The sequence below is a fragment of the Choloepus didactylus genome, chromosome 14 (assembly GCF_015220235.1).
Source record: "Choloepus didactylus isolate mChoDid1 chromosome 14, mChoDid1.pri, whole genome shotgun sequence".
NCBI lineage: Eukaryota > Metazoa > Chordata > Mammalia > Pilosa > Megalonychidae > Choloepus > Choloepus didactylus.
Genome location: NC_051320.1, coordinates 7633207 through 7651553, shown reverse-complemented (window position 1 = coordinate 7651553; position 18347 = coordinate 7633207).

Sequence of the window (18347 nt, the reverse complement as noted above, 5' to 3'; positions counted from 1 at the left end):
CATTGCCATAAGGAGAAAGAGTAAGGAAAACAGGGTTAACAGGACCAAAACAGTTCCTAAAACCTGCAGGACAAACTCCATTAGATTTCAAAGTCTGAGAGTCATTTACAGAACAATGTTGTATCCTTGGGGCTTGAGAGAGTGGGAGCTAACCCTTCCTAAGGGCCTTTGTGGCAGCCCTTTCCTCTCCAAATGCTTAGGTGAGTGCTCCAACATATCCACACACTGGGGAGACCACCTTCTCGGCCCCACCCTCCTCAAACATCGGGGCAGCACCCGGATTCCCTTCCACCTCCGGGGCACACGCTCAACCCCTTCAGAACAGTGTGGTGGCAGCCAGGCTCTCCCCAATTCCCTGGGAATGTGCTCCACCCTCTTTGGGGCTTCGGGTGGCAGGATATTTCCTGAGCATCAAGGTGGAAGGCCCACCCTCGACCTCCAGGGCAAACTCACCCTTTCCATGTGTGTGGGCCACTCTGTTCTCCCAGCCCAAGACCTCTTGACTCCAGACCTCAACCTCCATGGCTCTTTCTTTGAAGAAATTTTTCCTTCAGTTTGTTCCTTGTCTGTCCCCTCCAGTCCAGACCGGCAGCGGCTCTGTCTATAAAGATCTCGCAAAAATTCTGTTGGCTTCGCATGAAGCACACAGGGGTCAAAGCCGTCAGACAATAGAACTTTCCACAAATCCTTTCTGCTTAACTCCTTTTCCAATCTTGGCTTGTACTGAAATGGTGGCTGGGTTCCATGTTTGGTTACATCCTCACGTTGGGCTGTAGCTTCTGGGATTCCACCCCCTGGAAGCTCGTAATTTTCCAAGCCATCAGCTTCTGGTTTCTTTGAACCCAAGCGTTCAGTTCTAAGTTTGTCTCTCTCCACTCACATTTTACTATAAGCTGCAAGAAGAAGCCACAGTACATCCTCCACAGGTAGTCTGGAGATCTCCTCAGCTAAGTATTCCAGGTTGTCGCTTTCAAATTCTTCCTTCCATCCAACACCAGGACTCAATTTTGCCAAATTCTCAGCCACTTTAAAACAAGAATCACTTTTCTTCCAGTTCACAACAACACATTCATCATTTCTGTTCAAGGCCTCAGCAGAAGTATCTTTAGAGTCCATATTTCCACAAACAGTCTCTTCAAAGCAGTTTAGGCCTTTTCTATCAAGCTCCTCACAATTCTTCCAGACTCTTCCCCTTATCCATTTAAAAAGCCGCTCCAACATGTTTGGCCTTTGCAAACTCCGCAGCAAAAGCACCCCACTCCTCTGGTACCAAAATCTGTTCTAGTTTGCTAATGCTGTGGAATGCAAAACACCAGAGATGGATTGGCTTTTACAAAAAGGGGGTTTATTTGGCTACACAGTTACAGTCTTAAGGCCATAAAGTGTCCAAGGTAACACATCAGTAATCAGGTACCTTCACTGGAGGATGGCCAATGGTGTCCGGAAAACCTCTGTTAGCTGGGAAGGCATGTCGCTGGTGTCTGCTCCAAAGTTCTGGTTTCAGAATGGCTTTCTCCCAGGATGTTACTCTCTAGCAAGCTTGCTCCTCTTCAAAACGTCACTCACAGCTGCACCGAGTTCCTTCTCTATAAGTCAGCTCATTTATATGGCTCCACTGATCAAGGCCCACCTGAATGGGTGGGGCCATGCCTCCATGGGAATATCTCATCAGAGTCATCACCCACAGCTGGGTGGGGCACATTCCAAGCAAATCTAATCAGCACCAAAATGTCTGTCCCCCAAGACTACATCAAAGATAATGGCGTTTGGGGGACACAATGCATTCTAACTGGCACAGCTCCTATGCTAATTCAAAATTTTAATAATGGCTGTGGGTTATGGGAATTCTGTTTTTTTTCTGCATGATTTTTTTCTGTAAACCTACAACTTCTCTAATAAAAATGTATAAAAATTATTATTAATATGATAAACGTAGTCTACTGGAAAATAGACAACATTGGACAGATATGTGATGCAATCAGAGAGATAGAAACTCTAAGAAAGAATAAAATGAAAATGCTAGAAATTAAAAATGCAGTCATAAAAATGAAGAATGATTTTGACTGCTAAAAAAAAAAATCAGTGAGCCTTAAAATACATCAATAGAAACTTCCAAAACTGAAAAGCAAAGAAAAAGAAAGAAAAAAAAATAGAAAAGAATATCTAAGAACTGCACAGAAATTACAAAAGTTGCCAGATACACACAATAGGAATACTGGAAGGTGAAGAAAGAAAGATAGGAACAGAAGAAATATTTGAAGTAATAATGGCTGAAAATTTTTCATAATTAATGACAGACACCAAACCACTGATCTGGAAGCTCAGAGGACACCAAGAAGGATAAATATCCAAAACTGTACACCTACACAACTCACATTCCAACTGCAGAAATCAAAGACAGAGAAAACCTTGCAACAAGCTGTGAAGTGGGCAATTCTTATGTACAGAGGAATAGGGATAAGAATTACATCAGACTTCTTTCCAGAAACCATGCAAGCAAAATGAAGGTGGAGTAAATTACTTAAAGTGTTAAAGAAAAAAAAAAAAGAACATTAGCCAAGAACTCTGTATCCAGAAAATTTCTAATTTGCAAGTGAAGGAGAAATGAAGACTTTCAAACAAAACTTGAGGGAATTTGCTGCCATTAAACCTGCCTTGCAAGAATCATTAAAGAAAGTCCTTCAGAGAGAATGGAAAATTATATAGGTCAGAAACTCAGATCTATATAAAGAAAGGAAGATTGTTAGAGAAGAAATTAAAGAAGGTAAAATAAAATGTTATTTTTCTTATTCTTAACTGATCTAACTGCTAACAGTTTGTTCAGAATATAACAGGAGTGCATTGGGTGATTATAGCTTATGGAAAAGTTAAACAAATGATGGCAATTTTCTAAGGGATATGAAGGAGCAATTGGGAATATTCTAAGTTATCTGAACTACAAATGAGGTGGTGTACTGTTATTTGAAAGTGGACTTAGATTAGTTGTAAATGTATACTGCAGACCCAACAGCAATCCCTAAAACATTTAAAAATGAAAGATAATTAATTTTCAAATTTGAATTTGCCAAAATAATTACATCCCAGGATGTAAACCATTTACTTATAGCAATTACTAAAGAAAAGAATCCTACATCTGTTGAACCATACCAAATCTTCTTCTCTGTGAATATTCCTATTTTTTATTTAGTTATTTCCTCCATTTTGCCACCACCACCATGACCAATGAAAATCAGCAGTCTCCCAGTTTGCTCTTGTTGAGTTCACCAGTGACATCATTATTTTGCTAAATGCAATTAATAATAAATAAACAATAAATTACATTTCCCTTAACTATGCATTAGATTTCAATTTAGCTATGGAAAATTTCAACAATACATCAGTTGACCAATTCTCAAGAACAAAATCATCCATAGCTTGGGATTACACACAAATAAACCTTTCATTACAGTAAAATATAATTCTCAATAATCACTATAGTTTTAGTAGGCTTTCTTCCTCTTTGGAGTCTTTTTCTGAAGTAAGTCTATGTCTTTAAGCAAAGTTTTTCAATACTGATTTTATTTTTCTTTTGCAACCCAAGGAAAATGAAGCCCATTCTCCAAGTACCCTTCAATCATACACACACACGGAATTAATGAAGTCATTGTGACTTTCTTGATGTCTACAGAAGCTGCCACTATGAAACAAGATTGACAGAAACATTCTCATCCTGGATCATCATGATAAGGGGAATGTTTCTACAAGTAGTGTCAGACTGGGAGTGAGAGAGCCAGACTAACTCCAGAGCTCCTGCTCCCTCAGCCACAGCAGGGACATTGACTCATTTCAACAACTCCACTGAGCTCCAATTGTCATTTTCTTGTTCCAGTCCAGTAATGATTTTGCTTCTCCCTTTTTAACTAAAGTTATTTACAAGGCAAAATCATGTCTGCATGATTTTTCCTTGTAAATAATGGTCATGTTTTTGGTTTATTTGCTGATTTCCACTGGATTTTTCTCATTTACTGAAAAGAAAAAAAAATATGGTTTTTAGGACTAGAAATTTCTATTTGTATTGCTTTTTTCAATTGATTATCAATTACACATGGTATGTTGTTAGTCATGTTCTACAATTTCCCCATATAACTTGATAATCTTGCATAAGGAGATAAATGTCCAGATTCATTTATTTGACAGAATATGTAACGCACAACAAATCGGATTCTATTGCCCAAGCTATTCCATGATATAAAAGTTATACAATATTAACCTTATCATATGAATATCAAATGTTTCTGATTATTTCTTGTTTAAGTACAATAAATATTAGAGAGAAAAGAGGAAGAAAGAGAATGAACACATGTACATATTGAAGCAAAATACATGCCAAGCTTCTCTAGTCATTATCTCATCAAATATTAATAATTAATCATTAAAGTGGTTATAATTATTCCACTTTGAGGTTACCAAAACTGAAACTCTGATAAGTAAAATAATTGCATTAACCAAATGTGTATTGAGCACCTTCCAAAAGTCAGATGCTGTAGTAGCTTCTGAATATTTCAAAGTCATATGACACACAAAAAATTAGAAATTTGACTCTAAATATACCTAATTCTAAAAATCCTTGTCCTTTGTTCTGGTTTGTTAAAGCTGCTGAAATGCAATATACCAGAAAGGATTTGGCTTTTTCAATGGAGATTATTATGTTGCAAACTTAAAGTCCTAAGACCATGAAAATGTCCAAATTAAGGCATCAAGAAGTAGATACCTTCTGTGAGGAAAGGCCAATGGCATCTGGGCTTCCTCTGTCACATGAGAAGGCAAGATGGTGACATCTGCTGTTCAATGGTTCTCTCTCTCAGTTCCTATTTATTTGCTTGTTTCCCCTGTGGCATTTCTCTTTAATCATCTGAGGGTTCCTCTCTTAACTTATCCAGGGAAAATTCTGGATTTCATCTCTTAGCTTCTCTCCTCATTCTGGTTTCAGTGGTTGTCTCCAAAATGTCCCTGGGCATTTTCTCTCTAAGCATCTCTGAGCTCTCTCCAAAATGTCTCTGTCTTTTATTTTCTCATAGACGACTCCAGCAAGGCAGATGACACCACTTTGAATGGGCAGGGTTACATCTCCATGGAAACAAACTAATTAAAAGTTCTGATCCCCAATGGGTCTACCTCCACAAGATTGGATTAAAAGAATGTAGTGTTTTCTGGGGGTAGTAAATGGACCCAAACCACTACATACCACCCTCTGGGCCCCAAAATATCATATTCTTTCTATATACATAATACATTCATTCCATCACAATATCACAAAAGCTTAAATCATTTCATTAACAATTAACAAGTATAAAGTCTTATCAAAATCAGTTACAAGCATGCCTTCCCTGAGGCAAAATCCCCCTCCAGCTGTGGACCTGTGAAACTTAGAACAAGTTACCTGCAAAGGACGTTTTCCAAAGAGGGACAGTCATAGGGCAAACATTTCCATTGCCATAGGGAGAAATTGGAAGGAAAACAGGGATCACAGGACCCAAACAGTTCCTAAAACCCACAGGGCAAACTCCATTAGATTTCAAGGTCTGAGAGTCACCTACAGAAAGACATTTTATCCTCAGGGCTTGGGAGAGCCACAGCCCTACCCTTTCTGAAGGCTTTGCACTAGCCCTGTTCTCTCCAAATGCTGGGGTGATTGCTTCACATATCTAAGAATTGGGAAGATCACCTTGTTCATTGCCCTAACCTCTTCAAATATTGGGGACCCACCTGGACACTCTGCCATCTCCTGTCAAAGGCTTTCCCCTCTCTGAACAGTGGGGTGGTGTCCAGGCTCTCCTCAAACCCCAGAGAATGTGCTTCACCCTCTTTGAACTTCAGGGCAAACTCATCCTCTCCACACGCATGGATGGGTCTGTTCTCCTGACCTGGTGTCTTAGCAACAGACCTTGGCTTCCATGGTTCTGCCTTTGAAGTAATTTTTCCTTCAATCTGTCCATTTACTGTCACTTTTAGTCAGTACTGGCAGTAGTTCTGTTTATACAGCTCTCACAAAAAAAATTGCTGACTTGGCATGCAGCACACAGGGGTCAAAACTGTCAGACAATAGGACTTCCCACAAATACTTCCTGGAGTATTCCATCTCCAAGTCTGGCTCATCCTGACATGGCTGATCAGTTCCCTGTTTGGTTAACTCCTCTTGTGGGGCACTATTCTCTGGGGTCTCACTTTCTGGAAGACCAGGATCTTCTAAACCATCATTTTCTTGTTTCTTTGTCCCCAAGAGTTCAGTTCTCAGCTTATCTCTTTCCTTTTGAACTTTACTATAAGTTTCAAGGAGAAGCCAGGCTACACTTTCCACATTTAATTTGGAAATCTCTTCAGCTAAGTATCCCAGCTCATCGCTTTCACATTCTGCCTTCCATCCCACACCAGTACTCAATTTTGCCAAATTCTCTGCCACTTTAAAACAAAGATCACCTTTCCTCCAGTCAGCAATGACACATTCATCATTTCTATATGAGACCTCATTAGAAGTAATTTTAACATCCATATTTCTATTCAAAGAAATCTAGGTCTTTTCTGTGAAACATGTCATAATTCTTCCAGAATCTTCCCCTTATGTATTTACAAAGCCATTCCAGCATTTTTGATATTTGCAAATCACAGCATCCCACTTCTCTTGCACTAAAATCTGTTCTGGTTTGCTAAAGCTGCCAAAATGCAACATAACAGAAATGGTTCAGATTTTTCAATGGGGATCTATTAGATTGCAAATTTATAGTCCTAAAGCCATAAAAATGTCCAAATTAAGGCATCAAGAAGTAGATACCTTCTGTAAGGAAAGGCCATTGGCATTCATGGTTCCTCTGTCACATGTGAAGGCACATGGTGACATCTGCTGTTCAATGGCTCTCTCAGTTCCTGTGCATCCTTGCTTGTTTCTTCTGGGGCATTTATCTCTAAGAATCTGAGGGTTCCTCTCTTAGCTTCTCTGGGACAACTTCTCAATTTCATCTCTTAGCTTTTCTCCTGGTTCTGGTTTCAATGGTTATCTCCAAAATGTCTCTGAACACCTTCTCTCTAAGCATCTCTGAACTCTCTCCAAAATGTCTCTGCTTTTTATCTTCTCATAGAGGACTCCAGCAAGGGGATTAAGACCCACCTTAAATGGGTGGGATCACATCTCCATGAAAACAACCTAACCAAAAGTTCCAATGCCCAAGGGTCTGTCCCCAAAAGATTGGATTAAAAGAACATATTCTTTTATGGGGTACATAGCCGATCTAAACCAGCACATCTTTTCACTATGACAGGTTCATAAAATAAGAAACAAAAACATGGTTTTGGGAGCAGGCGAGGCTAGTTTTGAATGTCTGCTCTGCCATTTTACAGGATTTAGAACCATTGTTTTGATATTCAGTTTCTTCTCTCAGTTCCTGAAGGTGATGGCATCTTCCTGTCATTGCACTGCCGTAAGGGTTGGAGGGATGTTGCTAGAAACCCTAGCCTAGGGTTTGGGCTCTGAGTGTTATCAGTGTTATTATCACTGCCCACCAACTTAGAGATCTAAGTATGCTCACAATTGCATCTCCACAAAGTACGTACTAACTTAAATGCTGACTTCCCAATAGTAAATATGGTGATTGATATAATGCCTGCCCTACTGCATGGAGAAATTATTCAGAGTCCTTGACATTCCCCACATAATTTCTTGAAGAGTTGCCAGGGAACATTCAGCCCACTGCTGTCGTACTTGAACAACTTTCAAATTTTGAGGGAGTTCTCTACTTCTCTGTTAGATAATTCTTCCACCAACAAATTAATTTCCAGAGTTCATTTGACAAAGTCCCATTTTGCAAATCTATGAAAGGAAAGCCAGAATGTAAGTTAGGGAGGTTTGTGTAAGAAACCATGAGGACCTTTCCCAGGACTCAAGAGAAAGGTTGTATGTTAGATTTGCAGTTTGATAAGGAAAAAGATACCCTCAGTTTTTTTCTCCCATTAGCAAGTTCAAGTTCTGAGGTTTGATAGTTTACCACAGACTATACTAGAAGCCCCTTACATTCTTGTTCAAAGGGAAATGCAATTGCCCTTTAGAAATTGCGGTCCTGGTCCTGATCTGGGGAGTGCTAAAGAGCAGAACGCTGCTCACTTGGAGCAGTGGTTTATTCTAGTGGCTGGATGCAAGCCATGCACCAGCGGACATAAACATTTTCCATAATGAAAAGCATAAGAAGGTTATGAGCAGAGCCTCACCACCTCCCTAAGGTCTACTTTTTCAGAAAGACGAGACCAGCTAAGTTTACCAAGCTAAGACCTTGCTTTCCATCTCAGAAGAAACATTTACACTGCCTTGAGAGTGTGGTGAGAAACTGGGGTCAGCCCCTCTGGGGTCCCCTTCTCTCTGGCCAATAGTACAGATAGAAGAGCCAGAGGAAAGGAGTCTGGGCCCCTCTTATGGGGCCCTGGGAGTGCTACCAGATTGGGAGAATTATAGAGTGTGTTCAGTTGAGAGAGGAATTCTTATTTCACCATTTCTAGTCGACGGCCTAAAAGATCTCAGAAGATAGCATGCATCTCCAAGGCTCAAGTAATTACTTAGGATTTCCGTTCTCATTTTAGGCAAATACTTATGTTTGGGCCTAATTTTGTGCTTTTTTCCCCCCCTGAAAGTGGATTCCCCAAATCATACAAACTTAAGGTGCCATAAAACCTGGACCTTCCTGTGGGGAGGGATCCAGCCTTTTAGTCATACTATAAATATCCCCAGGGAAGTAATTTGATTCAAAGGCGATTCTGAATTTGTTCTCCTGCTTAAACAGTTTCAGGTGCCCCTCCCTGCAGAAAGCTTGAGGTCTAACACCCAGGGCAGCTGTGAAAGGTCCCACAGGGTCAGCTGCTCCCAATCCCCCACCTCCTTCCTTTCTTGGGCTCCACCCTGGTGGCGCACCCTTAGGGATACCCCTGCCCCAGGTTCCAATCTTTGCTGTCACCACCTCTGCCTTTTACCAAGATCACCTTCCCAGTAATGATGAATAACAGGGAGGTCCAGCCCGGCGCCCTTTGGAAACCTTCCCTGGCCACCTCAGGGTGACATGGGTATCACCGGGGCTTGACCCCTGGCACCATCCTTTTGTGCTTCTATCAAGGACCCTGAGACCCGTAGGTGCAGTCGCTGCTCCTGTCAGTCTGTCCGGTAGATATCTGTCCTGGCCTCAGGACCATGCATGGCACATGAGAGATGCAATTGCTGTTTTCTAAACACATGGAAGGTGGTGACCGGGATGTTATACTGATGACACAGGATTTAGCAAAAAATTCTCTTCACGATTTTAATGATTTTTCTCTAGTCTCTGTTTGTCTTCTTACTTCCTTGAGGAAAGCATCTGGAAGCGGCTCTAGTTTAGTTTGCACTTATCTCGGGATTTTACCCATGGTGGATACTAGCTATAGACAAGAGCTTTCTGCTCTTGCTTAAATGACAATCCCAAAACAAGCCTTCTGATTTTATCTTCATGTTAGTCAGTTGTGTGTCTGTATTCTAGAATGTGTTTTGTTTTGTAATTTTTTACTGTTACATGGCATAAATTTATATATTAAAAGCACATTTTAGTTTTTTAATAAAGGAAAAGGTTGACTAAAGCCAATTATCAGGCTAATGTCAATGATAAATATTTATTCATAAATATAATTTAACTTTGTTCACTTCTTTTCATTAAATTAGATAATCAAGTGTTTACATATGATATATGAAAATGATATTTATATTTCATATAACAATCAATATGGTGTTTCACTAGAGGATTACTAATTTACTTTTTTTTTAATTAAATTCAGTTTTATTGAAATACATTCGCACACCATACAATCATCCATGGTATACAATCCACTGTCCACAGTATGATAACATAGTTATGCGTTCATCACCACAATCTATCTCTGAACATTTTCCTTACATCAGAAAGATCCAAAACAAGAATAAAAAATAAAAGTGAAAAAAGAGCACCAAAATCATCCCCCCATCTTGTCCTTTCGTTTTTATCCCCATTTTTCTACTCATCCATGCACTAGATAAAGGGGGTGTGATCCACAAGGTCTTCACAATCACACTGTCACCCCTTGTAATCTACATTCTTATATAATTGTCTTCAGGAGTCCAGACTGCTGGGTTGGAGTTTGGTAGTTTCAGGTATTTACTTCTAGCTATTCCAATACATTAAAACCTAAGAGGTGTTATCTATATAGTGCATAAGAATGTCCAGCAGAGTGACCTCTCGACTCCATTTGGAATCTCTCAGCCACTGAAACTATTTTGTCTCATTTTGCATCCCCCTTTTGGTCAAGAAGATACTCTCAGTCCCACGATGCCGGGTCCACATTCATCCCCAGGAGTCATATTCTGCATTGCCAGGGAGATTTACAACCCTGGGAGTCGGGTCCCACGTAGGGGGGAGGGTAGCAAGTTCACCTGTCGAGATGGCTCAGTTAGAAAGAGAGAGGGCCACATCTGAGCAACAAAGAGGTACTCAGGGGGAGACTCTTAGGCACAACTACATGCAAGTTTAGGCTCTCCTTTGTGGTAACGAGCTTCATAAGGGCAAGTCCCATGATCGAGGGCTCAGCACATCAAACCGCCAGTTCCAATATTTGTGACAACATCAACACCAGTCCAGGTGAGGATGTCCAACACATCTGCACCTTCCCCCAGATCCTCGGGGCTGGGGAGGGGGAGGCTGTAAATATATTTTTTATTATCTGCCCAAATTACTCTGGGATGTGTCACTATTTCACTCCAGCCTATACTAACCTACCGTATCTCACTTCCTATTCAAAGTTCCATGCAATTGTGATGTTTGAACAAATCGACTGTAGAGTTGTACCGTTTAGAAAATTTAGATCCTGTACCAAATAGATATCTCTTCCCTTGGTCTCACACAGAAGTTGAAGTTTTAAAACACAATCAGTTTCAACCTTTACCTTTTGGCCTGGCTTGCCCTGGTCTTAACCAGACTTGCTTCATTCATACGGCTAATTGAAGTCTGGGCTCTTTATCAGCTTTTTTTTTTTTTTGACAGTGGCTGTATGCACTAATACTGACATTCATATCTGCCGAGTTCTAGCTCTGAGTTTCAGGTGTCTCAGAGATATGCATTGTTCCAGAGACCAATCAGGTTGTACGCTAAGGGATCAGCATCTCAAAGTTTAGAGACAGGCATTACAATTCAGGGATAGAGTTAACTGCTGTTAGAGCTTACAATCTAGGGATTATTACAATTATTATGTCCATGTTAGGCTATGTTCTAAGATTCAATTCTGAGTTTACACATTGTAGTTAGTCCATATTGGAGAGGCATCATCCCTCTCACCATGTTTTCTCCAACACTTTTACTCCTATATATATATTTTCCTACAATTTTATAGAGTTATATTCACATACCATACATTTATCCACAGTGTACAATCAGTTGTTCATGGTATCATCATAAAGTTGTATGTTTATCACCACAATCAGCACTTGAACATATTGATTACTACAAGAAAAATTGTTTTTTTTTTTAGCAATAAGAAAAAAAATGATAAAAAGAAAAATAACATGCCATACAATACAATATACTAGTAAGGACAGCAAATAACACCACTACCAAGAATCCCATATTCCTCCCCTATATCCCCCTCATATACATTTAGCATTGGCATAATGTTACTGTTGACCATAGATTCCAGTTTGCTTTGATTATGTTTTTTCCTGAATACCATCCCCTTTTCAATTCTCTACATGGTTGACATTCATTTGCTTTCCCACATGCAAAAACATTTTCATATTTGTATATTTAGTAACAGTCATTGGCCACTCCAGTTTTTGCCAAGTTATGCAGTCTCAGTCTTTATCATCTATCTTTACCTCTGGTGTCATACATTCTCCTATCCCACCTCTTTCAGCTTTACTCACAGACATCTTTGTTCAGTGTACTTACAATACTGTGCTACCATCACACAGTATTAAGCTATCTATTTCTGGATCTATGCAATCAATCCTAAACATTCTGTAGTCCTTCAGCATCAAATGGCTGGTCTCTGCCCGCTTTCTATCTCCTGGTCACCTGTGTTGTCAACTTTTAACTCCCAAAGTTTGTTCATTAATGTCTGTTCATATTAGTGAGACCATACAGAATCTGTCCTTTTGTTTCTGGCTAACTTAACGCAACATAATGTCCTCAAGGTTCATCCACATTATTACATGATCCATGTCTTTGTTCTGTCTTACAGCTGCATAATATTCCATCATGTGTATATACCACAGTTTGTTTATCCACCCGTCCTTTGATGGACATTTGGGCTGTTTCCATCTCTTGGCAATTGTGAATAATGCTGCAATAAACATTGGTTTACAAATGTCTGTTTGTGTCTTAAGTTTTAGTTCCTCTGAGTATATACCTAGGAATGGAATTGCTGGGTCATATGGCAAATCTATATTTAGCCTCCTGAGGAAACTCCACACTGTCTTCCAGAGTGGTTGCACCATTCTACATTCCCACCAACAATGAATAAGTGTGACTCTTTCTCCACATCCTCTCCAGCACCTGTCATTTTCTGTTTTTTGGATAATGGCCATTCTGGTAGGTGTGAGATGATATCTCATTGTGGTTTTGATTTGCATTTCCTTAATAGCCAATGAAGCTGAGCATTTTTTCATATGTTTTTGAGCCATTTGTATTTCCTCTTCCGAAAAATGTCTGTTCATGTCCTTTGCCCATTTTTTAATTGGGTTGTTTGTCTTTCTGTTATTGTGATGCAGGATTCCTTTATATATTCAGGATATTAAACCCTTATCTGATATGTGGTTTCCAAATATCATCTCCCATTGTGTAGGTTACCTTTTGACTTTTCTGACAAAGTCCTTTGATGTACAAAAGTGTTTAATTTTGAGGAGATCCCATTTGTCTATTTGTTCTTTGGTTGCTCGTGCCTTGGGTGTGAGTTCTAAGAAGCCACCTCCTATCACAAGATCTTTAAGACATTGCCCTACATTTTCTTCTAAGAGTTTTATGATATTGGTGCTAATGTTTAGGTCTTTGATCCACTTTGAGTTAATTTTGGTATAAGGTGTGAGATGGACATCCTCTTTCATTCTTTTGGAAATGGATATCCAGTTCTCCAGACACCATTTATTGAACAGGCTGCTCTTTCCCAGTTGCTTCGGCTTCACTGCCTTATCAAAGATCAGTTGTCCATAGATGCGAGGGTCTACTTCTGAATACTCAATTCGATTCCATTGATCAGTGTATCTGTCCTTATGCCAGTACCATGCTGTTTTGATCACTGTAGCTTTGTAATATGCTTCAAAGTCAGGTAGTGTGAGACCTCCCACTTCATTCCTCTTTCTCAAGATATTTTTGGCTATTCGGGGCAACTTACCCTTCCAAATAAATTTAGTTATTGGTTTTTCTATTTCTGTAAAGTAAGTTGTTGGGATTTGAATTGGTATTGCATTGAATCTGTAAATCAGTTTAGGTAAAATTGCCATCTTAACTGTATTTAGTCTTCCAATCCATGATCATGGTATGTTCTTCCATTTTTTTAGGTCTTATTCAATTACTTTTAGCAGTTTCTTATAGTTTTCTATGTAAAGGTCTTTTGTGTCCTTGGTTAAGTTTATTCCTCAATACTTGATTCTTTTGGTTGCTATTGTAAATGGGATTTTTTTCTTGATTTCCTCCTCTTGTTGCACATTACTTGTGTATAGGAACACTACAGATTTTTGCGTGTTGATCTTGTAGCCTGCTACTTTGCTGTATTCATTGACTAGTTCTAGTAGCTTTGCTGCACATTTTTCTGGATTTCCTACATAGAGAATCATGTCATCTGCAAATAGTGAAAGTTTTACTTCTTCCTCTCCAATTTGGATGACTTTTATTTCTTTTTCTTGCCTAATTGCTCTAGCTAGAACTTCCAGCACAATGTTGAATAGCAATGGTGATAGTGGGCATCCCTGTCTTGTTCCTGATCTTAGAGGAAAAGCTTTCAGTCTCTCCCCATTGAGTGTGATGTTAGCTGTTGGTTTTTCGTATATTGCCTTTATCATATTGAAAAAGTTCCCTTCTATTCGTATCCTTTGAAGTGTTTTCATCAGGAAAGGATGCTGAATTTTGTCAAATGCCTTTTCTGCATCAATTGAGATGATCCTGTGGTTCTTCTGCTTTGATTTATTGATGTGGTGTATTACATTAATTGATTTTCTTGTGTTGAACCAGCCTTACATACCCGGAATAAATCCCACCTTGTCGTGGTGTATAATTCTTTTAATGTGCTGCTGGATTCGATTTGTGAGTATTTTATTGAGTGCGGGACACTGTTATCGAGTTCTGACTTGGCGGGCCTGGGCCAGGGGAACTGATCAGCCCCTAGGAAAGGTAGTGGGGCACGGGTGGTAGCGCCCTCCACGGCCCCCCGGGCCTGAGAAAGTGGAGCCGAATGCAGGCCCCATTTCCTCACCCCAAAGTACAACCGTTGGGGAGGGCTTGCCGGAGAAAACCCCCCCCCCGTGCCTTACCCGCACCCTCCACCCTCTTCGTTACCGGAGCAACTCCCGCCCCTTTTCAAACAACCTCCGTGCCCTCTCAGAACCAATCCAAGCCTTTAACCTCTACAGCTACCCCGCCCTCTATACCGCCCGATATAAGCTTGTACTCTCCCCTAATAAACTCTCTTGGCTTCTTCACCCTAAAAGAAACGTGTCCCGCCTGTTCCTTCTCGCCGCCCTCCACACCTTGCACGCCTCCGCCGGGGACCGGGCCCAGTTCCCCACCTCGCCCTCGCCTCCGGGAAAGAGCCCCCGCCGCCGGTACCCTCCGAGCAATCCCGAGAGCCTAGGATTTAGCAACCGGCCGCCACCCCCCCCAGACGAGTCAACTGCGACCGCAATTGAGGATTTTTGCATCTATATTCATTAAAGAAATTGGTGCATAATTTTCTTTTTTTGGAGTATCTTTGTCTGGTTTTGCTATTAGGGTGATGTTGGCTTCATAGAAAGAGTTATGTAGCTTTCCCTCTTCTTCAATTGTTTTGAAGAGTTTGAGCAGGATTGGTACCAATTTGTTCCTGAATGCTTGGTAGAATTCACATGTGAAACCATCTGGTCCTGGGCTTTTCCTTTTTGGGAGCTTTTTGATGACTGACTCAACCTCTTTACTTGTGATTGGTTTGTTGAGGTCATCTATTTCTTCTTGAGTTAATGTTGGTTGTTTATGCTTTTCTAGGAAGTTGTCCATTTCATCTAAGTTGTCTAGTTTATTAGCATATAGTTGCTCATAGTATCTTCTGATTATCTCCTTAATTTCTGCAGGGTCAGTGGTTATATTTCCTTTCCCATTTCTGATTGCGTTTATTTGCATCTGCACTCTCTTTTTTTTTGTTAGCCTAGCCAGTGGTCCATCAATTTTATTGATTTTCTCAAAGAACCAACTTCTGGTTTTGTTGATTCTCTCTATTGTTTTCCTGTTCTCAATTGCATTTATTTCTGCTCTAATCTCTGTTATTTCTTCCCTTCTGCTTGCTTTGGGGTTAGTTTGCTGTTCTTTCTCTAATTCCTCCAGGTGAGCAGTTAACTCTTTAATTTTTGCTCTCTCTTCTCTTTTAATATAGGCATTTAGGGCAATAAATTTCCCTCTCAGCTCTGCCTTTGCTGCATCTCATAAGTTTTGATAAGTTGTGTTTTCATTGTCATTTTCCTCGAGGTATTTACTAATTTCTCTTGTAATTTCTTCCTTTACCGACTGGTTTTCTAAGAGGGTGTTGTTTAGCCCCCATATGTTTGTGAATTTTATGACCTTCTGCCTTTTATTTATTTCCAACTTCATTCCATTGTGGTCTGAGAAAGTGTTTTGTATAATATCAATATTTTTAAATTTGTTGAGACTTGCTTGGTGACCCAACATGTGGTCTATCCTAGAGAATGTTCCATGAGCACTTGAGAAAAAAGTGTATCCTGCTGTTGTTGGATGTAGTGTTCTGTAGATGTCTGTCAAGTCTAGTTCATTTATCATACAATTCAACATTTCTGTTTCTTTAGTGATCCTCTGTCTACATGTTCTATCCATTGATGAGAGCTGTGTATTGAAGTCTCCAACTATTATTGTAGAGGTATCTATTTTTCCTTTCAGTGATCGCAATGTTTGCCTCATTAATTTTGGGGCATTCTGGCTTGGTGCACAAATATTTATGATTGTTATGTTTTCTTTATGAATTGACCCTTTTATTAATATATAGTGTCCTTCTTTGTCTCTCTTAATTGTTTCACTTTTGAAGTCTAACTTGTCTGATATTAATATAGCTACTCCCGCTTTTTTCTGGTTGTTGTTTGCATGAAATATCTTTTTCCAACCTTTCACTTTCAGTCTATGTTTGTCCTTGTGTCTAAAGTGAGTTTCTTGTAGACAGCATACAGATGGGTCCTGTTTTTTAATCCATTCTGCCAGTCTGTGTCTTTTTATTGGGGAGTTTAATCCATTTACATTTAGTGTTATTACTGTAAGGGCAGTACTTTCTACTACCATTTTGTTTTTTGGAATTTATATGTCATATCTTATTTTTTCCTCTCCTTTTACCTTTCCTGATAATCTTCATTTCTGCACTCTTCTCCAACTCTCTCTCTCCTGTCTTTTCCTATCAGCCTGTAGCACTCCCTTTAGTATTTCTTGTAGTTCACAAACTCTCTCAGTGTCTGTTTGTCTGAAAATGTTTTAATCTCTCCCTCATTTTTGAAGGAAAGTTTTGCTGGATATAGAATTCTTGGTTGGCAGTTTTTCTCTTTCAGTATCTTAAATATATCATGCCACTGTCTTCTTGCCTCCATGGTTTCCACAGAGAAATCTGTACATAGTCTTATTAACCTTCCCTTGTATGTGATGGATCACTTTTCTCTTGCTGCTTTCAGAATCCTTTCTTTGTCTTTGACATTGGACAATCTGACCAATAAGTGTCTTGGAGTAGGTCTATTGGGATCTATTCTATTTGGTGTATGTTGTATTTCTTGAATCTCTAATTTTCTGTCTTTTATAAGAGTTGGAATATTTTCAGTGAATATGTCTTCTATTACTCTTTCTGCCCCTTTTGCCCTCTCTTCTCCTTCTGGGATACCCATGACATGTATATTTGTGCGTTTCATGTTGTCACTCAGCTCCCTAAGACCCTGCTCATATTTTTCCATTTTTTTCACCATCTGTTCTTTTGTGTGTATGAATTTGAATGACCTGTCTGCCAGGTCATTGATCCTTTCTTCTGCCTGTTCAAATCTACTGTTGTGTCCCTCCATTGTGTTTTTCATCTCCTCCATTGTGGCCTTCATTCCCATGAGTTCTGTCATTTGTTTTTTTAAATTTATGAATTCTTCTTTATGGTCAGCCAGTGTCTTCTTTATATCCTTCAGCTCTTTTGCTATATCTTCCTTCATTTCGTCAAATTTATTTAGCATTAGTTGCCTCCAATCCTGTATCTCAGCTGAGCTATTAGTTTGTTCCTTTGGCTGGTCCATGTTTTTGTGTTTCCTGGTATGGCTTGTTATCTTAAGTTGTCTAGGCATCTGATTTTCTTGATTAGTTTATTTTGGAGCTTGTTTTCTATCTTTTACCTAGTGGTTTTCTTTTTGGTTGGCTTTGTTCTCTGGCCTCTGTTACTCAGTTCAATTTATTCTAGACCTCTAACTTAGGTTCTATTTAGTTGATCAGAATTTTTCCCCTCTTGTTTTTTCTGTTTCTTGCTCTGCCTCTATGTAACCTTTCTGTGAGTGGGTCTCCTCAGATATGGTCGACTCTAGTCAGATTTTCCCAGTCTAGTGAGGCCCAGGTCTCATTGGGAGGGTATGGAGTTTTCCTGAGAATGAGGCCTTTAGAATTGGTGCTTTTCCTCTCCTGTCCAGCAGGTGGTGCTTGCCAGCCCGCAGCTCCCCAAGCACTGTAGGGAGGTATGTAGACTTTAGTTCTCCTGGGGACTCTGATCCTGTTGGGGGTGTGGCTGACTGAAGCCAGAATCTGAATTCCAGCCCCTGGGGTCTGAGTTTCCAAAAGGAGGACTGCCAGTTGAGCTGGACCTCCCTCCACTCTCCCAATCCTCAGAACTCCAGTTATCTCTCAGGGGCACTATTCCCTTCTCCCCTCTCCTCTTTGGACCCTCTCCAGGTAGATTCCTTGGTCAGCCTGAGTTGCCAATTAAAGATGGGGGTGGAGGCCTTCAGTAGTGAATACGGAACTCAAAGACACTGTGGGTACTCTGTCTCCCCCCAAGCCCAGCCTAGTCCCTCAACCAGGGCTTTCCGATAGAAAATAACCACATATATTACTTTTAGATTAAAAAAAAAATAGAAAAGAAAAACA